Below are 24,945 nucleotides of genomic sequence, written 5' to 3' on the forward strand. Positions count from 1 at the left end.
GAAATAGCTTCTTTAGCTTTCTCAACTAATTCTTTGTTCAAAGATAATTTGGATGTTGGTCCAAATTTCATTCATACCATTTATTATGTTATTCCAAATAACCACCTCAACTCTTCCTAGAGTGTTCCCAATAGATGATTCTTTCTCTGATTTTTGCAACCTTTCAATTAAGGTCTTTGCCCTCTGCATCTCTACTGAGTGTTCACTTTCAGCTCTTTTGATTTGGTCCTGTAGAACATTAACTTGGGTTTCTAATATTTTAATCTCCTCAGTCTAAAGATTCATGCCCTCCATGGATCTGGTTAGTTGTTCTATACTGCTTCTTGTCCCTATAGTAGAAGTTGCTGTGTGGCTGTAGGAAGAGCTAAGAGAGGAAGAGATTCCATAGTAGTGACGGCCATCTGTGCTACCTTATCTTTCTCTTGTATCATTTTCTCCATCTCTGCTTCCATTTTTTTAATTTGGAGGGATTGTTATATTATTAACTTCATCATTTCAGCCTTCTGACTCTCTATTTCCTCTCTCTCTTTGGTAAAGGGATAATGTGTTGTAGGAATTTTGGGCCATTACTTCAAAGCTGCTATATCCAACTCCTTTTTCTTGATTACTTATTTTTCTTCTTTTACATCTGAAGGATCATACCCAACTCTCACTGCTAAGTCTTCCAAAGACTTAATTATGTTGTCCTTTGACTGAGATGAAATATTTTCCATCTTTAGCTGAGATTGAGCATTTGACAAGGCCACCTGCATTTTAAAAAAACTCATGGATGTACTGGTTAGAGTAGAGGAAATCATTTCACTTGTTTTTTTGTGCATTTCTAGCTAATCAATAGGATGAACGTTCTTGACATCAAATTCAAAAGAAGTCTATTTGTAATTGGATGGAGTTTTAGGTTTTTCTCTCTGTGCCTCCAAGAATTCCATATGCATTTTTCCTTTTTCTGAATCAAAGGATGAGAGAAGTATACCTTGATAAGTTGCACTTTCTTTTGAAAATTGAGCATAAGTGCTCTTTTTCAACATCTCATACCTGATCTTCATTTCTCTAAAGGTGTCCAAGATGTTCTCCTTCTTTTCTCCAGTTACATTTGTAGATGAGGAAACTTGAAAAGACTGCCTCCTTTCTGAAATTAGAGTGTTAGGAAAAGATTGGCCTCCAACTGGGGATGGGTCCAGAATGTCATTGAGATTGATGACTGTTTGTTGCGGTGATTCTTTGCCTATGTCCATGTGTCTCATGGCCCTTTTTGTAAGTTTTGGTTTGAATTCAGTCTCTAATCACTGGTCCTCTCTTGGTCTTTTCCTTAATGTTCCCCCTTCTTGTTCCTTGCCTTTGTCTGACCTATCTTCTGTTCTCTTCCTTTCCTGTTGTCTTGGGGTTTGTACACCTGAGGAATATATTAATTGTTCCTTAGCCTCTTGTAGTCTATCAGACATCCACTCAATCTAGTTAATGTATTTTTCAATTTTAGGCCTTTGAGTGTGAATATAGGTTGTTGACTTGTTCTCCACCCTTTTCTTGGAGATGATGCCCCATGGATCATAGGACCATGTAAAACTGTGGGTGAATTTCATTTCCTTCAATCTCTTATCTGCCTCTTCCCCTGCTGCTCTACTATTACAAATGAAAGGAACAATCTGGGATTTGATCATAAATTGTGACTTTTTCTTAGCTTATACAAAATGCACTTCATATGCATTGATCGTTTGTTTGATGTATTCAAGTGCAAAGATCCTCATGGGGAGGAAATTTGGCATATTATAAGGAGCCAAATCACAACCATATACTCTTCATTCAATGTAATTTTGGTACGAGTACCAATCACCTATTCTTGCTTGGTCTGTCAATTGGATAATCCTTCTAATTTCTTCATTAATTCTGGGTTCTGTAGTCCAATTGAGGAGGCTCATTGCTAGGTGAAGAAACATTTCTACACATGTCTTGTAGTTGAATACCTTTTGGTCCTTCATCACTAATGTTGTCTAGAAAATAACAGATTGGGGTTCACCTTCCTCATTCAACTTTCTCATTGAAAATTGGAACTTGTATGCCTGAAAAAAAACAAACATATATACCAAAACTGAGGAGTATTGAAACACTTCCTCTGTGAAGAAATTGACAAACTTCTTATGGATAGCATCTGCTAGAAATTGATTGAAATTGAAAAGGAAAGAGGGCTTGGATTCTGTTGATAAAATAGACAAAAAACCTATGATAGCTTCATCAAGCTACTAATCTGAATAATAGCCAAGTAAATAAGAAAGAACAATGACAATGTGTTTGGTTTTGTTAGGGAAAATAGAGGATGAATAAGGAGAATTCTTATTTCGAAGAAGTGTTTGCTCAGTCATGAAGAGTTCTAAGGTTTTATCTCTCTTAGAAAAATCTAGTTTCTGATACATTTAAGTGAGAATGTCATGGGAAAAGGGAGTATTTCCTTCAATAACAGGAGCCTGCATCATCTGCATAATAGAATTGGCATCTATAGTAAACAATATGTCTTGTTGGGGCCAACACTATCCTTTGTTATGGATTGTAGCATGAGTGGAATTTTCTAATTAATTCTGGGAAACTATGGGTTTTAGGGAAGATATAGAAAGGTAAATTAGTGTCCCATAGGCCTATGTCATCCACCTCATCGACAAATTTATCCCCCCATCAGTAGTAGATGCCAAATAAATCAAACTTTGAGAGTGTTTCATGTATCCTAAAATCCATGTCTGCAAGTGGTATGTGATCCAAATCCAATGGTGGGTGCACCATTGGATTAAACACCTCTTGTTCCTTTTTCTTTGGTGCCATGATTGTTTTCTGTAAAAACTTTGAAAACTAAACTGTGTTGAATCTATAACAGAATTGAAAAAGAAGAAATGGGAATTCAGAGAAGGAGAAAGAAAATGAATAAACCAAAAGCGGGGTTCAAGAAAGGGAATGTATGATCACTGTAGAAAAATAGATCCTTCTGCAACTATACTGATGTATGAGCGTGTTCACTGCTTTCATTGTGTACGCATGGATGAATTTGAATTGCACCTGTGAATGAAGAGAGCATGTTAAAATTTGTAAATGGTGTGAAATGGTGCTTTCGTAGCTTCGGGGTGTTCCCATTGGATTGGCCTGACTTAACGAAGGTCCGTTGGCTAACAGTCCAGAAAATTCAATGTGCAACGACGGGAATGGAGGTGATAGGCAGATGGGACAGGATGGCATCGTGAGGTGGTGGGAGTGATAAACGGTCACAATGGGAGAGTGGTTTAGTTAAAGGCATAAACCACTTTTCAGGGGGCCCTGGGAGTGGTAAGCAAAATGATGGGGGGGTGCGAAATCTTGAGAGTGTGACACATCAGTGGTTTGAAACCACTGATTTCGGATGCCACCGCCCTGGGCTTAACTTTTTGAGGGTGAGGGGGGCGGGGGGGGGGGGGGGGGCGCGGAAAATCATGTGGGTTGTTAGATGATATGGAGTAAGCAGAGATTAGGTGAGAGATGGGGGCAGGTAAGGTTGGATGTGATGGGTAAGTGATTGGTGGGGTAGGGAAATACATAGGGGGGTAGACTATAGGATATATGGGTATAGAATAAGATTAGGAAACATAACAAAAACCCCTTCCCCTTTTTATTTCTTTTCCCAAGCTTAGGAAAAACATTGAGATATGTCACCACAAAAAGAATTTTTCAGGTTTTTTTCCCTTTGAATTTTTCTCAATTCTACCTACCCTTATTTTTCTAATCTAACATATTTCTTTTTGCTTTTGCAGGGTGCATTTGGACTTGTAGACCCTTTCACTTTTTCTTTCATTTCTAACCTACTCTATCACTTATTTCTCCCATTGGTCCAGATTAAACAGTTGAACCAATTTTATTTCTACCTAGCTACTGATTTGCCAAGATTAAACTGTTTGGCAGATCTTTATTTTCTACCCTATCAACAGAAATTGAAATTTGTTCAATCATGCTTAGACTATATGATTTGAACAACATTTGGGGTTTTCTTTTTCTTCTTATTTTTTCTCTTTTGTTCTTTTTCTTCCTTTTTATATACCCTCTTTCCATTTCATTTCTTCTCTTTTTTTTGTGAAATGAATTGAATATTGAAATCTGTGACAATTTGAAATATGTAAACTATGAAATACTCAATCACCTTGAGATCTTATAAATTATAGGACCCTAATAGTGGCTCCCGCTGGGGATGGCACTTCTCAACTTGAAGTGTCAAGAACACATGACCAATAGCCTTGGATCCTTCAAATGTGCATTATCTTTAATTTGTCTTTTTTTTTTAATGAATAATCCAACTAAAAATCTGACATACTGTGATATTTGCAATGAAGTGAGGAAATCTGTGTACTCAAGAAAAGTAATGTTTCATCATCCTGCCATTGATAGGACCTCCTGGTAATTCTGTTCCATCTAAAAAAATGCATTATTCCCTTTGAAAGCTGAAATAATATATGGACTCTTCCAAATATTTTCAAATTTACCATGTTTCCCTTTGTATTCTCTTATTGAGTCCCATTTTAGCACTTCATCTCCCAGGTTGAAATCATCACCTTTGGTTCTTTTATAAAAAATATTCTTTATGTTTTCCTAGACAGCCAAAGTTCTATTATATACCTCTTCTCTGGACTGCTGCAATTGAATTGTCTGATATATACTTCTTTGTATATCATTTGGTTCACTTTGTACCTCCTGAATGATATTTGTGACTAGAACTCCTATGGAAGAAGGAAAACTACATGTATTCCATAAACCAGTTGAAATGGGGACATGCCAATGGATTGCTTTGTAGTCAATCTATCATCCCATAATGCATAGATCAATTTGTTGTGCCATGACTTTTTATCGTCTTCTAGAATCTTCTTAATGATGTTTACCAAACTATTTTTAGAAGATTTAGCCAACCCATTACCTTGAGGGCAATAAGCTATTGAATGACCCAAATAAATCTTGTACTTATGATAAAAATCCACCATCTTGTTTTATTTGAAAGCTGCAACATTATTAGTGATTAGTTTCCTAGGATAGCCAAATCTAGAAAGGATATTGGTTTCAAGGAATTTTATAATAACAGAATCAATAGCAACTCTGGAAGGGATGGCTTCTATCCATTTGGTGAAGTAGTCTGTGGCTGTTAGGATCCATTTGTGTTGGGCAGAGGATGGAGGATGAATTTCACCAATGAAATCCAATCCCCATTGTTGGAAAGGGCTTTCAACAGAGATGGGTTTTAGGGGCAAAGGTAGTAATTTTCTCTTCCCTTCAAAGATTTGGCATTTATGGCAAGTAGTCACCATCTTATGGATGTTTGGGAAAAGTGTAGGCCAATAGTAACCTGCTCTAAGGATTTTATTAGCAGTTGTCTTCCAATAAAGATGGCCTCCACAGTCACCTTCATGAAATTCCTGCATAACTTTGTCAGCATCATCTTTTAACAAACATCTAAGTAAGACACCTCCAGCATCTTTCCAATACAATGTATTATCAACAATGCAAAATTTGACTGCTTTTAATTTAAGAAATCTAGCCTTTGTTTTGGATAATCCAGGAGGAGCATTTAAATTGAACAGAACATATAAAAGGTCTGCATACTAGGGGGAATTTAGATATGCCTCGTCTATTGTTGGAGTCACCAGTTCCTCAAGATCGTCTAGAGAAAATACCATGTTGATATCTAATGCATTGCAATTTGATTCAACCATCAATTTGGCTAAACCCTGTCCTTTAACCAACTTGGTGGGCTTAATTTCTATATCATATTCCAGAATCACAGCTATCCATTTGCCTCTCTTCCCATCAGGTCCATTTTGTGTGAGAATATCTTTGACAACTACATTAGGCACATAAGCAATGATACGAGAATGTAAAATGTAAACCCTGAAATCTTTTATTGCTTTGACTAGAGAAAATGCATGTTTTTCCATGATATTGTATTTTAAATAAGCATCTCTCATTTCTTTGCTAAAGAATGCTATTGGTTGTTGATGTCCTTCATTGTCTTTTTGTAATAACACAATGACAATAGTATGTTCAGATCCAAAAGAAAAGATAATAAAATGTTTAGTGAAATCTGAGCTGATTAAAACTAGAGCTTTTGTTAATGCATGCTTGACTAGATCAAAAGATTGTTTGGATTCAACATTCCATTTAATTTATGTATCTTTCTTGAGCATGTTTGTTATATTTTTGAGTAGTTCAACAAGATTTGGTATAAATCTTCTCAAAAAAAATATTTTTCCAATAAAAGATTGAAGTTCTTTCATGTTTCTTGGATGACTGATTTTAAGGATACCTTCAATCCTACTGGGGTCAATTCTGATTCCATCTTTGGAGATGATATGGCCTAAAAGTTTTCCTTCTTCAAGACCAAACAATGTTTTCTTGGGATTAAGGGAGATACCAAAATTTCTGCATTTTTCAAATACTTTTCTTAGATGTGCTAGGTGTTCTTCATCAGTCTTTGAAAATACAGTGATGTCATCAAGATAAATCACAATGAAATGTCCAATTTCATCTGAAAAAGCAATGTCCATTGCTCTTTGGAAAGTAGCACATGCATTCATTAATCCAAAATGCATTTTTACATACATGAAAGTTCCCCAAAGAGTAGTAAAAGAAGTTTTATCTTGATCATCAAGATGTACCAAAACTTGATTATACCCTGAAAAACCATCTAACAAGGAAATCCTACTAGAACCCACTACCCTTTGCAGTATGTGATCCATCTTTGGTAAGGGATAGTTGTCTTTAAGGGAAACCTTGTTTAAATTCCTAAAGTCAATGCACAATCTTATTTCACCAGTTTTCTTCCTTGTGGGCACAATATTGGATACCCATTTAGAATATCTAATTGGGACTATGATCTTAGCCTCATACATTTTCTTGATTTCCTTTTCCACCAAAGGCATTAGGACAGGGTTTATCCTACACAATTTCTGTTTGAATGGTTTTTGGTCTTCTCTGATTGGAATTTTATGTTGTATAATGCTAGTATCATAAGCTTTTAAATCCTCATAGCTCCAAGAAAACACATCTACAAATTCTTTGAACAAAGCTATATACTTTTGTTTAGCCATGAGAGGTAGTGATTTTGACAATTTTATGATTTTCGGGTTCAGCTCACTTCCTATGTTGCATTCCTCAATGTTTGTTCCTGTTGGTTCCATTTTTGGCTTTCTAGCAAAATCATTAAAGTCAAAAAACTCTTCCAAAGGGGCAAGCCCTCTAGGTAAAACATTATCTTTGAGTTGTAGTACTTTGAATTCTTCTTTTTCTGGATCTTTATGTATTTCAGTTTTATGTATAGTCTTATTTACATAAATTTTCCCATCAGAAACAACAGGTTTCTTTATATCGACATGTACCTTAGTTTGACTGTCTATTTCATCTTCCAAATCTATATTACTATCCTCAAATTCATCCTTTGATTGTAGAAAACTCTCAATCTGCTTATCACTTCCAAAAACTTGCCAATATCTCATGTTATCAGGCACTGCAGGATGATGTTTTACTTCAACTGTGTATTGCTTGTTTGGATGAGGTAATTTGCAAGAGCTGGCTGAAAAAAATAATCCATTGGCCAAGGAATTCTGGAGCCTAGGGATCACAACAAGGTCATACCCTGCAATTTTTTTGAGAAAATCAATCACAACATTTCAGTATTCTCTCAATCTAGGATGTTTTGTAGAGTATTGTCCTTTAATTTGTTTGGTGATGAGTTTAGAATCTCCCTGGGAATAAATTATTTTGGCACCTAACTTTTTACGAAATTTCAAGCCTAATAGTAATGCCTCATATTCTGCTATGTTGTTTGTGCACAAAAAATTTAGTTTATAAGAGTGACCTTCAACCTGATTAGTTTTTGAATTATACAACCAGACTCTTGCTCCTGCCCCTGTTTTACCACATGAGCCATCAAAAGTCATATTCCAGAGAGGTTCTGTTTCAGGGTCCTATCAGATAATGGGTGTTTGAGTGTCAAGTCCTTCACTAAGATCATTTTCTTCCTGATTGACATGTGCTTCTATGCCTCGGTCAGTGTACAGTATGAAAGAATCAAGATCAGTATGGAAAGAGTAGAGGAGAGAGTTGTCTAGCCTTTCTTAGCTACTCACCATATATTTCATTAAGGTTTCTCTATACAGTCTCCTTGGTTGGCCAAATACCTGTATTGTGGCATATGCCATATCCATTTGAAGTGTCCCTTGTAACTTAGCTCCCCAAGATCTTGATAATAGCATACCATACTTAGGAGGAATGTTTGCTACTACTATATCCATCACTAAACTTTTTGTTGGTATCTAGGCTAGCGTGACACAAAGGTCTTTAATGAGACCTAGACATCTAACCTTGTTGGAATCAAATGAATATAGATCTTTGTATGGTCTAGTGATTTCAAGTCCAAGTTTTTCCATAACAATCTTTGGCATGAGATTATGTGATGCACCTGAATCCAACATGGCATTATGAAGGATCTTGTCATGAATATTAAGGCTGACATAAAATGGAGGAACACCCCCTTCTTGAGGCTTGCCATCAACTTCTGGTCCAAACAAAAGTTTAGGCTAGTCATCATTCAAGTTCACCGTATTAGTGTTTTCTCGTATGTTCAGTACCTTTAGAACCTGCGAGCTATACATATTTTTGTTTACCAGTTCAGTAATAGGAATAGAGATCTTGAGTTTAGCAATTTCATTCTCAATACTAAAGGGTGCTTGATTTTTAAGAAAATTTGAGAAATCGGTCCTTTCAGCCACAAACTTTGTTATGAGTTCTGTTTGCTGACTTGTAGTAGGCATTCTAGATTGGACAGCTTTTGTTGAGACATCAATTGTTTTCTTAGCAATATTTTCTATGTTTCTCCTTTCTGGATTGTTTTCATTTTTCTTATAGCTTTCAGCTATCTTCTTGGGATCAGGCTCTAAATTTTTCTTTGCAGAGCTATCAGAATCCTTTTTATTTGAGTTATCATTGCTTTTCTTGCTCCTGGGATTATATTATTTGTGGACTTGTAAGATAGCATTCTCAAATCCATGTTTATAGTCATAAGATTCTTCAGATTCCAGTTCTGTTTGAGTTAATAAAAACAATTCATGTTCTTCTTGTGTAAGAAAAACAGAACTATCTTCATTTGTTCCCAGTAAATTAATCCGATTTTCCTCAACTTCTTCAACAACACTTATATCTTCATCAACATAATTTTCTTGGAATGGCAGCCTAATTTGTTTGTCTGGGCCTCTTTGACATCTTTGTTTGATTTGTGGAGTGTTTCTCCTAGGGTTTGGATTTCGGTTCTGTTGGACAGGTGTGTTCTCCCTAGGGACATTTCTTTCATTCAAAATTATCGTCTCCGTCATTCAAATAAAACAAAATGGTGGATTTCTATCATAAGTACTAGCCGAAAATCCCAGCAAACAAAGCTAAATCATAATGAGAGAGTCCTCTTTGGACTTAGGTTGGTTAGACCCTAAGCCTAAAAGTGGTTAGTGATTACCCCGGTGATCTCCTTCTTTAACCTTCGGAAATTGCTGGGTGATAACATAGTGGCGACTCTGCTGGGGAGAACTGACATTTTCTTCAAAAATGTTTTTACAGGTTGCAACTTTCAAATAAAACAAGATGGTGGATTTCTATCGTAAGTACCATATTTATTTGGGTTATTCAACAGCTTATTACCGTCAAGGTAATGGGTTGGCTGAATCTTCCAAATATAGTTTGGTAAACATCATTAAGAAGATTCAGGAAGACAATAAAAAGTCATGGCACAACAAATTGATCTATGCATTATGGGATGAAAGATTGACTACAAAGCAATGCATTGGCATGTCCCCATTTCAACTGGTTTATGGAATACATGTAGTTTTCCCTTCTTCCATAGGAGTTCCAGTCACGAAGATCATTCAGGAGGTACGAAGTGAACCAAATGATATACAAAGAAGGATATATCAGACAATTCAATTGCAGCAGTCCAGAGAAGAGGTATATAATAGAACTTCGGTTGTCCAGGAAAACATAAAGAAGATTTTTTATAAAAGAACCAAAGGTGATGATTTCAACCTGGGAGATAATGTGCAAAAATGGGACTCAATAAGAGAATACAAAGGGAAACATGGTAAATTTGAAAATATTTGGAAGGGTCCATATATTATTTCAGATTTCAGAGGGAATAATGCATTTTTTAGATGGAACAGAATTACGAGGAGGTCCTGTCAATGGCAGGATGATGAAACATTACTTTTCTTGAGTACACAGATTTCCTCACTTCATTGCAAATATCACAGTATGTCATATTTTTAGTTGGATTATTCATTAAAAACAAAAAAAATCAAATTAAAGATAATGCACATTTGAAGGATCCAAGGCTATTGGTCATGTGTTCTTGACACTTCAAGTTGAGAAGTGCCATCCCCAGCTGGAGCCACTATTAGGGTCCTATAATTATAAGATCTCAAGGTGATTGAGTATTTCTCAGTTTGCATGTTTCAAATTGTCACAGATTTCAATATTCAATTCATTTCACAAAAAAAAGAGAAGAAAAGAAATGAAAATAGGGTATATAAAAAGGAAGAAAAAGAACAAAAGAGAAAAAATAAGAAGAAAAATAAAACCCCAAATGTTGTTCAAATCATATAGTCTAAGCATGATTGAACAAATTTCAATTTCTGTTGATAGGGTAGAAAATAAAAATCTGCCAAACAGTTTAATCTTGGCAAACCAGTAGCTACGTAGAAATAAAATTGGTTCAACTGTCTAATCTGGACCAATGGGAGAAATAAGTGATAGAGTAGGTTAGAAATGAAAGAAAATGTGAAAGGTTCCACAAGTCCAAATGCACCCTGCAAAACCAAAAAGAAATATGTTAGGTTAGAAAAATAAGGGTAGGTAGAATTGAGAAAAATGCAAAGGGAAAAAAACCCGAAAAATTCTTTTGTGGTGACATATCTCAATGTTTTTCCTAAGGTCGGGAAAATAAATAAAAAGGGGAAGGGGTTTTTGTTATGCTTCCTAATATTATTCTATACCCCTATATCCTATAGTCTGCCCCCCTATGTATTTCCCTACCCCACCAATCACTTACCCGTCACATCCAACCTTACCTGCCCCCATCTCTCACCTAATCTCCACTTACTCCATATCATCTGAGACCCCCCCATGATTTTCCGCCGCCCCCCCTCACCCTTCGACAGTTAATCCCAGGGGGTGGCGTCCGAAATCAGTAGTTTCAAACCACTGACATGTCACACTCTGAAGATTTCACACCCCCCCATCATTCTGCTTACCACTCCCAGGGACCCCAGAAAAGTGGTTTATGCCTTTAACTAAACCACTCTCCCATTGTGACTGTTTATCACTCCCACCACCTCACAATGCCATCCCGTCCCATCCACCTATCACCTCCATTCCCATCGTTGCACATTGAATTTGTTGGACCGTTAGCCAGCAGACCCTCATCAAGTTAGGTCAATCCAATGGGAACACCCCAAAGCTACAAAAGCACCATTTCATACCATTTACAAATTTTAACATGCTCTCTTCATTCACAGGTGCAATTCAAATTCATCCAGGCATACACAGTGAAAGTAGTGAGCACGCTCATACAGCAGTACAGTTGCAGAAGGATCTATTTTTCTACAGTGATCATACATTCCCTTTCTTGAACCCCGCTTTTGGTTTATTCCTTTTCTTTCTCCTTCTCTGAATTCCCATTTCTTCTTATCCCCTTCTGTTACAAATTCAACACAGTTTAGTTTTCAAAGGTTTTACAGAAGACAACCATGGCACCAAAGAAAAAGGAACATGAGGTGTTTAATCCAATGGTGCACCCACCATTGGATTTGGATCACATACCACTTGCAGACAGGGATTTTAAGATACATGAAACACTCTTAGAGTTTGATTTATTTGACATCTACTACTGGTGGGAGGATAAATTTGTCGATGAAGTGGATGACATAGGCCTATGGGAAACTAATTTACCTTTCTATATCTTCCCTAAAACCCATATTTTCCCAAAATTAATTAGAAAATTCCACTCATGCTACAATCCATAACAAAGGATAGTGCTGGCCCCAACAAGACATATATTGTTTACTATAGATGCCAATTCTATTATGTAGATGATGCAGGCTCCTGTTATTGAAGGAAATACTCCCTTTTCCCATGAGATTCTCACTGAAATGCATCAAAAACTAGATTTTTCTAAGAGAGCTAAAACCTTAGAACTCTTCATGACTAAGCAAACACCTCTGCCAAACAAGAATCCTCCTTATTCCTCCTCTATTTTCCTTGACAGAACCAAACACATTGTCATTGTTCTTTCTTATTTACTTGGCTATTATTCAGATTAGTAGCTTGATGAAGCTATCATAGGTTTTTTTTTCTATTTTATCAACAGAATCCAATCCCTCTTTCCTTTTCAATTCAATCAATTTCTAGTAGATGCTATCGATAAGAAGTTTGTCAATTTCTTCACAGAGGAAGTGTTTCAATACTCCTCAGTTTTGGTATATATGTTTGTTTATTTTCAGGTAGACAAGTTCCAATTTTCAATGAGCAAGTTGAATGAGGAATGTGAACCCCAATCTATTATTTTCTAGACAACATTAGTGATGAAGGACCAAAAGGTCTTCAGCTACAAGACATGTGTAGAAATGTTTCTTCACCTAGCAATGAGCCTCCTCAGTGGGACTGCAGAACCCAGAATTAATGAAGAAATTAGAAGGATTATGCAATTGACAGACCAAGAAAGAACAGGTGATTAGTACTCGTACCAAAATTACACTGAATGAAGAGTATATGGTTGTGATTTGGCTCTTTATAATGTGCCAAATTTCCTACCCATGAGGATCTTTGAACTTGAATACATCAAACAAATGATCAATGCAGATGAAGTGCATTTTGTATAAGCCAAGAAAAAGTCACAATTTAGGATCAAATCCCAGATTGTTACTTTCATTTGTAATAGTAGAACAGCAGGGGTAGAGGCTGATAAGAGATTGAAGGAGATGAAATTCACCCACAGTTTTACATGGTCCTATGATCCATGGGGCATCATCTCCAAGAAAAGGGTGGAGAACAAGTCAACAACCTATATTCACACTCAAAGGCCTAAAATTGAAAAATACATGAACCAGATTGAGTGGATGTCTGATACACTACAAGAGGCTGAGGAACAAGTAATATCTTCCTCAAGTGTATAAACCCCAAGACAGAAGGAAAGGAAGAGAATAGAAGATAGGTCAGACAAAGGCAAGGAACAAGAAGAGGGAACAACAAGGAAAATACCAAGAGAGGACCAGTCATCAGAGACTGAATTCAAACTAAAATTTAGAAAAAGGGCCAGGAGACACATGGAAATAGGCAAAGAATCACTACAACAAACAGTCATCATTCTCATTGACATCCTGGACTCATCCCCCGTTGGAGGCCAATATTTTCCTAACACTTTAGTTTCAAAAAGGCAGTAGTTTCTTCAAGTTTCCTCAACTACAAATGTAACTAGAGAAAAGAAGGAGAACATCTTGGACACCTTCAGAGAAATAAAGATCAGGTATGAGATGTTGAAAAAGAGCACTTATGCTCATTTTTCGAAAGAAAGTGCAACTTATCAAGGTAGACTTCTCTCAGCCTTCAATTCAGAAAAAGGAAAAATGCATATGGCATTCTTGGAGGCACAGAGAGCAAAACCTAAAACTCCATCCGATTACAAATAGACTTCTTTTGAATTTGATGTCAAGAACGTTCATCCTATTGATCAGATGGAAATGCACAAACAAACAGGTGAAATGATTTCCTCTACTCTAACCAGTACATCCATGAGTTTTTTTAAAATGCAGGTGGCCTTGTCAAATGCTCAATCTCAGCTAAAGATGGAAAATATTTCATCTCAGTCAAAGGATAACATAACTAAGTCTTTGGAAGACTTAGTAGTGAGAGTTGGGTATGATCCTTCAGATGTAAAAGAAGCAAAATAAGTAATCAAGAAAAAGGAGTTGGATATAGCAGCTTTGAAGGAACAACCTAGAATTCCTACAACACATTATCCCTTTACCAAAGAGATAGAGGAAACAGAGAGTCAGGAGGCCGAAATGATGAAGTTAATAATATAACAACCCACCCAAATTAAAAAAATGGAAGCAGAGATGGAGAAAATGATACAAGAGAAAGATAAGGTAGCACAGATGGCTAGCACTACTATGGAATCTCTTCCTCTCTTAGCTCTTCCTACAGCCACACCAGCAACTGTTGCTACAGGGACAAGAAGCAGTACAGAACAGCTAGCTAGATCCATGGAGGGCATGAATCTTCAGACTGAGGAGATTAAAATATTAGAAACCCAAGTTAATGTTCTGCAGGACCAAATCAAAAGAGCTGAAAGTGAACACTCAGTAGAGATGCAGAGGGCAAGGACCTTAATTGAAAGGTTGCAAAAATCAGAGAAAGAATCATCTATTGGGAACACTCTAGGAAGAGTTAAGGAGATTATTTGGAATAACATAATCAATGGTATGAATGAAATTTGGCCCAACATCCAAATTATCTTTGAATAGAAAGAATTAGTTGAGAAAGCTAAAGAAGCTATTTCAGCTACAAATGAAGAGCTGGGAGACATGCCAACAACAGCCAATAGGATAATCAAATTTATAAATTCAAGAAACAGGTATGAGATGGAAGAACTAGGAGTAGCAGACAGGACAGAGACTATACTTCAAGTGAAGAAGGTGCTAACTAAGAAGAGCTTGAATGTACAGCTAGAAGAAAAATGTCAAAATTTTGAGCTGACAGTGAACAAGTTCTTCAACAGAATTCACCCTTTAAATAAAAAATGTCTCCCCTATCTATTTCTCACAAATGAAAAACTCATGGCCAGAGAGGACTATGTCAAGAGACTCCAGGGCATACCCATGGATGATGCAAATCTTTCCAATATCAAAGGAAGCATAATAGGAAAGGCATTGCTAGAAGCTATCAACAATCAAATCTACATTGAACATGAATTGGAGCATATTTTTGTAGTCAAACCAACTTTTGTAAAATACACTGAAGCTGATGAAATATACAGGAGGCTAATGAAGATCAAGATTCCAGATGAAGAAGAGTGGAGTGACTTGTGTGATTATCAAGAAGAATGAGACAAGGATTATTGAAGTGAAAACATAGATGTGACTTCAGCACCAACCACGTCAGCAGGGCCACTATAGTTAAATTAATTTCTCAAGCAATATCATCCCTAAAAAAGAGGACCAAATGTCCCATTTTTCTCAACATGGCCACTTCATGGTTACACTAGTCGATTTTCTTTTAGTGTAATTAATAACAAATTGCCAAGTGTATAAGGAAATGATTGTAGGTTTTTGTTAAATACTTCATGCATTGGAAGTATTAGAGGGTTGGACCCAAGTCATTTGAATGATCTTTTCTCTTTGGAGCACTGTAATTTTGAGCTAGAGCATCAATAAAAAGGACTGTTTGCAAGATACTTGATCTGTTTTGACCTGGTGATGTCTTACTTTTTTTGTTGAACATATCTATGTTTTATTCATTTATGCATCATTAAGCCTTATTGTAAAGCAGAAATTATAGTTTAAGATATGTTGTTGGAGCACTTTATTTCTATCTGTGTTTGCAATCTAAATGTTTTCCTGTAATGTATGATTAAAAAATACTTAACTACTTTTTAATCATTACCGATATTACTTTTCTCACATCTCATTTCTCACTCTGCTTTTAGATCCAGTAAAGACCGTTAGCTTGCCTTGTAAATGCTCTGGAAAATTGATGTTACCACCTAGCCTTTGACTCCATAGCCCAATGGAAAGGATTCAAATATGATATACCCCAACCAAACAAACAAACAACCAAACGATCAAGTGATAAATTTCTTTCATTGTTTTATCTAGCCTAAGACATTAAAGCATTGGAAATAAAGCTAAATCCTAAATATACAGAGAGAGCCCTCTTTGGGTCTAGGATTCATGAAAAACTACCTGAAAATGATGAATAATGTTTCTTTTGGATAAATTTTCAACATTTTTTAAAAATGGCAGTAAGAGAAAATAAAAGTTGATTGTTTTTCTGCAAAATATGCCCTGAAAACAACAAGTGTTGATGCTAGAACAATGTTGTTTTTTTTTCGAGATAAATTTTCAACATTTTTTAGCAATGACGTGATGGATAAAATATCATGACTATGAAAAACCTTAAAATTTCAACGAATTTCAGACATGACATTAAAGATAAAAAATCATGTCTCTGAAAAGCCTTAAAATTCCAACAATTTTCATCCATGGTGTTAAAAATAAAAATAGTTATAACTTTTTCCAACCATAGCATTAAAGATAAAATATCATGACTCAGAAAAACCTTAAAATTTTGACAATTTTTCAAGTATGGAATTAAAATCAAAGATCATGGCTACAAAAAACCTCATGTTTTCAATATATTTCAACCATAGCATTATGGAAATTTTTTATGACTAAAAAACCTTTAAAAATGAACACCTGAATCAAAGAGTCATTATACCAAGAGTAATTTCTTTTTTAAATGATAAAAGTATAACGACTTCAAAATGTTAGCCTAAGACAACTTGACACATTGTAAAAAAAATTAAAAATCAACCATCAAATTTACACACAATGTAGGCAAAATTGACCCATTGTAATGAAAACTTAAATACCAACCATGAAATTAACATATTTTGGAGGCATACTCAATCCATTATAACGAAAACATTAAAATCAACTATCAAATTAACACATAATAGGATTGGGTTGCTAGTCGACACGGTCCCTGCCAAAATATATATATATATATATATATATATAAAAAAGAAAATAATAAATGAAAATGAAAAATACAAAAAAAAACAAAAACAAAAAGAAATAATAATAATAATAATAATAATAATAAGTAAATAAATATATATATTAAAACATAAAAGAAAGAAAAAATGGCAAAAAAAAAACCAAAAATACAAAAATGTTAAAAAAATAAAATAAAATAAACATATATATATATATATATATATATATATATATATATATATATATAATTAAAAAAAAAAAAAAGATTAACCCAAAAAAAGAAAATAAAGAAAAATATATGATAATTTTTAAAAAACACACTCACGATTAAAAAAAAATCATTAAAATAAACAAATAATACACTAAACTAAAATTAAGAACAATAAAAACATTAAAAAACAAAAACAAATTAAAAATAATTAAAAAATATTAAGAAAATAAAACAATAAAATAAATAAAACATGTAAAAAACATTAAAATTAAAAAAAAAAAATTATGGTCCCACGGGCCCTAAGCGGGAGAGATCTGATTCCTGGAATCAAATCTCCTCCACTTAGGGCCTGTTGGCTTGCGTGGGTGATTAGGGACATTGTGCAACAGGAGCAGGGTCGCAGAGGCCCAATTCCCGGAATCAGGACTCCCCTACCCTAGGCCTATTGGGCAGTGGGAGTGGGTGAGGGAGTGGAACTGCATCTGTAGCTCACCCCCTCATCCACCCCCGCGGCCCAATGAGCCGAGGGTCGGGGAGGGTCGATTCGCAGAATCAAGTCTCCCCCGCCCACATCCAACGAGCGGAGGGGGTAGGCGGGCGAGGCTCGATTTTAGGAATCGGGCTTCCCCCACCTTGGGCCCGTTGCGCCACGGGGGTGGGCTAGGGGACAAAGTTTTACTTGTAGCTCATTCCCCCCTGCAGCCTAATGTGCCCCAGGCAGGAGTCGCTTGATTTCTAGAATCGGAACTCCCCCGCCTAGGCTCGTGGGGCCATAGTTTTTGTTTTTTTTTATGTTTTCTTTTACTTTTTTTAATTTATTTTTTTAATTTTTTTCTAATGTTTTATATTTATCTTAATGTTTGTTTGTTTAATTTTTGTTTTTATTTTAATGTTTTTCTTTTCAATTAATTTTTTTTATTGACTTTTATGTGTTCTTTTCAATTTTTTTAATGTTTATTTTTTCAATTTAATTTTATTAATGTTTCTTTTTCTTTAATTTAAAAGAAAATTGTTTGATTGTTTTTTTTAATGTTTTTTTAATGCTTTTATTATTTTCAAATTTTGTCTTTTTACTTTTAATTTTTTATAAATTTAATTTTTTTCTGTTTTTATTTTTAAGGATATTTCAATTTTTTTAAATTGTATGTTTTATTTTTTTTTTACATTTTTTTCTTATTTTTACATAAAATTTTATCTGAAACAATTTTTTATTGGAAAAAAAAAACTTCTGTTGTTATCATTTTTTGATATAAAATTCATAAGAATTTCATAAAATTTCCTATATTTCTTTTCTTTTTTTCATTTTTTTTTTTCATTTTTTTTTTTCATTTTTTTCATATTTTTTTATTTATTTAATATGTCATTATTAGTGAAAAGGCCCTAAAATACACATTTTTTTAATTATATATATATATATATATACAAAATGTATTTTTTTGTAAGTGCTTAAAATTATTACTTTTTAGTGACAATTATTTTGTGTATTGAAGTCTTAATTAAAGATATATAAGTATATAAAAAATCCTAACCTTGAAATATTAATGTTATCACTCTTTTTATTTTGCAAAAAGAAAAAAAAAATCATTATAAAAAAACATTGCAAAGAAAAACAAAAATCACATGTTTGGAAAATCATTAAAAAACAAACATGTTAGAACAAAAAACAAGAAGATGAATAAGATAGCTTAAAAAAATGGTTAATTAATCAACATTTAAAAAAAAATGTGCATACTCACGACATAAAAAAATTTAAAGTGTCAAAAATATGCCTTATAAAATATTGTTGATGCTTTTTAAAATCCGCATGAAAATCACCAACATTTGAAAGAAAATTGTCCACACTTAATACATTAGAAAATTTAAAGTGTAAAAAACAAGCCCTGTAAAAGAAGTGGTTGATGCTACATCAACACTTTTCAAAATCAACATGAAAATCATTAACATTTAAAAAAAAATGTTCATACTTGATACATAAGAAAATTTGAAGTATAAAAAATATGATCCGACAAAAAAGGGTGTATTCTCAATCAACACTTTTCAAATTCGGATAATTTCTTGCTACCTCAAAAAAAAGGTACTCAATACAATTCTCATTTCAAAGTTTACATTGTTGTACCAACCTTTTCTTGTTTTTCTATTACTAGGGCTCCTTTAGTGACCTTCCAGGTTTTGTGTGTAAATGTAGTTACATGGCCTTCACCTCCCAACTACCTTGTAAAAATTAGACTTTTATTCATATTTGGAACATGGTGTACCTCCTTTAATAGCCATTGCTTTCCATTCTTCTATTTCATAAAAACCTTACCCATTCCAAGGATTTTACAGGGTTTATCATCACCTAGATGAACCTGTCCAAAATATCCTTGAACATAGTCATGCAAATGTTTCCTATCAGGTGTGGCATGGAATGAGGCCCCTGAATCTACCTTCTAGGCAACACTAATATTTTCTAATGAAAGAATCAAATCATCTTGCAACACATCACCTGTCACATTCATTTCATGAGTGTTCTCTTGTTGTCCATCTCCTTCTTTTCCCTTCCAATATTTGTAGTCTTTCTTTAAGTGTCCTTTCTTCCTGCATTTCCAACATACTATCCCTGATATGGATTTAGATCTACATTTTCTTGACTTACTGTGATTTCCTAGACTCCTTCCCATTTCCATGTTTCTTCCCCTAGTCTCTTCACTCAAAGAATTACCTAATGTCTCACTGGAGCTTTTTTGTTGCATTTCCACGGTAAGGATAACATCAACAACATCATCAAACTTTAAGGTACTAAATCCAGAGACAAAGTTACTAATAGCCATAACTAAGTTATTCCAACTTTCTGGAAATGACCACAAAAACAATAAATCCCTAACTTCATGATCAAAATTTACCCCTATAGAACTTAACTAACTGTAACCATGTTAAATTCATTTAAATGATCAGCGACAGATCCACCTACTAACATCTTCATATTAAATAGATGCTTCATAATAAATACATTACTTGAGGTTGATATTTTTTCATATAGTTTTGCTAATGTCGTCATTAAAGATTTTATTGTTGTTTCCTTTAAAATGTAGAATTCCAACAACATTTCTAGACACAACCATATTGTTCCTAGTGCCTTTCTGTTGAGAATCTCCCATTCTATGTTCGTTATACTCGTAAACTTCTTTGTTTTTCCACTCAATGGTGGGTATAGATCTTTTTGATACAAATAATCTTCCATCTTCATTTTCCATAGCTGGTAGTTTTGGCCATTAAATTTCTCAACTCTAAACCTACCATCTTCTGCCATTGCTCCCACTTGAACGAGGAACCCTTTTTTCTTGCATGTTTATCAGCTAAATATACCTTTAGCTCTAATACAAGTTGTTAGAAATTAATTAATAGAGAAATGAAAAACAAAAAATATTGTGGAAACACAAATACAAAAATTCATAAAACAAGAGAGGCACAGATATACGTGGTTCACCCAATTTGGGCTATGTCCATGGAGAAACAACCAGTCCTTCCTTTTATATTTTCTAGAAAAATGAAGAGATACAACCTACAACAAATTCGTTGTAATTTCCTCTTTTCTCTCACATAATCCCATATTTCTTTCTCGCTCATAATAATCATCATGCATAGTCGCAATACAATTTCCTCATATAAGCTAAGGGTTTCCTTCTAGGGAAAAAAACCCTAAATTAACATAACTTCTAACGTCAGATCATCCACCTAATGAATGACCCATATTGACTATGAAATTACAATATTTTAAAAGACAAATTCTCATCTATTTTTAGCTTCGGGGGCATTTCCCCCTAAACCTCCGCTACGGGGGGCTCATAAAAGTCATCATCACCCGCCCATGGACCCCCTTGATGGCGATTACGAATAGGGATCCAACGCGGCTGAAACAAAAGCCTCTAAACAATCGGGAAGATAATCAAGTTCGACATCCAACATGGTACAAGGTCTTTGGCACTAGAACCCAACATATTCTTTTGAGGCAAGCAAGAAAAATGCCTCTCAATGTGAGGAAGGAAAAAAATCTATTGTTGAATTTAGCACTAAATTAACTGAATTTTTTTATGAATTTCCTGAATCTATTCAAGGGGACCTGAGTTTCCAGTGATAATCGTCATCAAATATTTTTCTAGGAGAGTATTCATTATCTAGAATAACTAGAGGGTCTACTTGAACTAAGTCCTACACCCTCTCATATAGCCTAAGTCTAGAATAAGATTTTGGACTTCCTCCAATATTTCTTGATCATTGATATCCAACTGGCTTTCAATCTCAACTTCCCATTCACTAATGGTTTGACAAGCACGAGGGTGGGTGTCATTTCTATTCACTCTAATAGCCTCAGAAACTAAATGTTGGTTGCTTCTTTGGCCTTGGCCTCTGTTGGAGTGAGCGTTCCCACTTTCTTGGCCATGACCTCGTCCATGAACTAAATTTGAATTACGGCCATGCTGCGAAATGGGTTTGGCCATACTTGTCGATAAACTGATGATAGGGATAAGCCTGATGGTATCCAGTGGGACAATATTCCCAACTTTTCTTCTCACGATAGCATTTTCTTGAGTGATCTTTATGTGGCGGCTAAGAGGAAGGAACCCAAAATATAGGTGAATTTTAAATCCTGCAAGGTCTAAAGAACCATGTCCATTGAAAAAAAAACATTAAACCAACGCTAAAGGAGATTCACCATGCTAGGAGCGTGGGTTTGTTTTAGACAACCTCCCAAAATACACTTTAAAACATTTTCTTCCTAGTGGGAGGGTCTCAAATTGATGTAAGAACTATAACCCATAGACTCTTCTAGGCATAAACAAAACAACAACTACATGCATGATGAAAAAGGTTTGAGAATTACAAACTCGAGCTCATCCAAGCTCCTAGAAACTCCAAGATTCGTGAATCTTGGGAGAGGAGGGGCCCTAACTGTACGGGATAGCCTCATGACACCTAGCCTCCAAACCCCATATGGGAGTATAAAACAAGAATCTAAATCCCCCCAGACCTCCACAAGACTAGCTAACACTTTATTCCAAAGAAACATATGGAGACCAGCCATGAACATCCACATGCACTGAATACATTGCGCATAAATCATATTGAACATAAGATAAGCAACCTGAACATACCCATAGAGGTAGATATGAAGGATCAAAGTCTCGCTCATGAAGGCCTGGACCCAGGTTCTGCCTTTCCCTCTTGAGACCGTGCTGGAGAATTTCTTTAGTGACCAAATACTTGCAGACTATAATTTCTTTATGGATCTCAATACTTCAGTACTTGCGGAAGTTATGGTAGACACCTTTTCATTAAATTCCACTTGCCTTTGTCCTTTATTATAATGTTTCTATGATGTCCCACGTATGAGCAATGTTTTGTGGAGGTGGCCATGCCACCCGTCTCTCTTAATTATGATTGACTTCATGGTGGTGGATTGAGTCCCACCATTCCCTTATTCCTGCTTTCACCCCGATCAGGGGCATCCCATTGTAATCTTTCAGATTATGGTTTGTCGTATATTAATATCATGTGTGAGAATGCTTGATTGATAGGATGTTATAAGCAATTATTTATATCAGAAGAAAAATATTTGGTGGGTGTGCATCAATGTTTTATGATTTCTCCTTGAACCTTTATAATGTAACATACTTCAATATCTTAAATTTCCTATGATAGAATTCAGTTCAATCTTTAGCACTACTTTAATGGGATTATAAATGAAACATAAGATACAATATCTTTGTGAGTATTCTCAGTAAAAACATCAGGATCGAACATCATAATTAAATTAAGTAGAGATTACGCTTTGGAACCGCTTCCAGAGTGTAAAAACATTTATTGATTTTGGAGATCCCTAAGTCAATCCAGTATTTGAGCCTAGAGACTCATTCTACATCCTAATATGATGGGATGTGTAATTCAGTTCGTGCTTAATGTGGAGATAACATGTGTCTCTCTTAAAATAAAAATAAAATATTTTCTAAATGGAAAAGTAATGTTGACTTTAATAAAATAAAAAATGAATATGTTATGCATGTTTAGTTAAACATAATATAATTTCATGTAAAGTAATTAGAAGTAAAAAAATGTATTATTTAAAGAAATTATTTGAAGATTTATGTTAATTAATTTATGTCTATATCAACTTCATATATATGTGTGTGTGTGTTAAAGGAAACTATATTAATATTGTATATAATAAAAAATTTAATGTGGGTTATCAATAAAATATTTTATTACGAATTAATATTGACATATACATAAAAATATATTAATAACAAGAAAAAAAACATTTTATTGTGTGTTGATAAAATGTTTGGATGCATATGTTATATAAAATATTTTAAAATTAAGTATATAACATATAAAATTATTGAAAAAAATAAGTTTTTATGGTTAAAACTTTTGAAGTGGTTTCATTATATGACACTTTGGCCATTTTTTAGGTGTGTTTTTTGTCTAAATCCAACAATGATTTTTTGGACTTACAAGTTTATGGTTAAAACGTTTGAAGTGATTTCAGTATATGACACTTGGCCATTTTTTAGGTATATGATTTTTTATCTAAATCCAACAATGATTTTTTGGACTTACAAGTTTAAATTATGTACTTTATATAACATTCAAAAATACACTTTAAACAATGAAAAATTACACATTAAATTTTGCACTCTAAACAAAGTTTACCCCTATTAAAAAAATTAATACCTCTAGACTCATATTAAATCTATACTTAAGATGGAACTATACTAATACACATAATATCTTCATCAAATAACTATAATTTAAGTTTATCTTGATCATCAATGTCATCCATTACAAACATAATGGCTATCATCGTGCCAAAAAAATGGTGGAACAAAGCGTCCAAATTTGGACACAAGAAAATGATTCACACAAATTTTGCTTTACCTATTGGTTCATATTCATATCCTAAAACTACAAATTGACAAATAGAAGCAAAACTAAAACCTTGAACAACTGAAGCTAAAAAGGCAAACCCTTAAGGGCCATCCATTAATCATAGACCATTGATGAAAAATACCCCTACGCCTTATTTCTCATACATGGCCATATATCACTGCATTGGATTTCTAAAACTGGGTAGCTTTTTTTCCGGGGCATAGACATGTGTCCTAGTTTTCCATTTTATTTCACTGAATATTCATCCAAATTGGGAAAAGAAAAGAAATTAAAAAAAATTCTATCAAAAACAAATATACCTCAATGGATCAGTCTTTCCCTCATGTTCGGCCATGAAAGGTCCATTCACGCAGCCAAAAGCAAATGTCAAGTTAATGACCAAAATTTTCTTGAATTAAGATGTAACTTGTGATTTTTTGAAATAGAGCTTTCTCAATTAATTATTATTGTTTTAACTCTTATTCATTTTATCTTTCCAGAATCAACCCTCCGAGAACAAAATGATTCAGATTGCAGATTCTGGAAATATTTAGGAATTCTGGAAGAAAAACTAGGTGAATGGTTTTTAAGACATCTAAATTGGGATTTTTGAAATAGATTTTCCTGAATTAATTATTATTCTCAACTTTATTAATTTTATATTTCCAGAATCAAGAATTCAAATCAAGATGGCTATTACTGAATTTATTCAAATTTCATATTTTATAAATGTTTCAGAATTCTACAAAAAGCGCCCAGAATGGCATTTTAGTATTTGCACATCTATGGTAAAAGGTTTTAATCAAAATGATGAACTTGTCCCAATTGCTAATATCCATGAATCCTACCCTACCAACAGCAATGAGGTCAAAGGTTTTTTAAAAGGTGTTCTACACGTCTACAATAAAAAAAATTTAATCAACAATGGAGAAAAGAATGATTTATGTGCATTTTATATATATATATATATATATATTAATTAAATTTTACCGGGTCGAAATTAAAAAGAGTGTTTGGAGAATCTAA

Source organism: Pinus tabuliformis, chromosome 9 (genome assembly GCF_031772625.1).
Source record: "Pinus tabuliformis cultivar Carrire ecotype Pingquan chromosome 9, CPIR1, whole genome shotgun sequence".
Lineage (NCBI taxonomy): Eukaryota > Viridiplantae > Streptophyta > Pinopsida > Pinales > Pinaceae > Pinus > Pinus tabuliformis.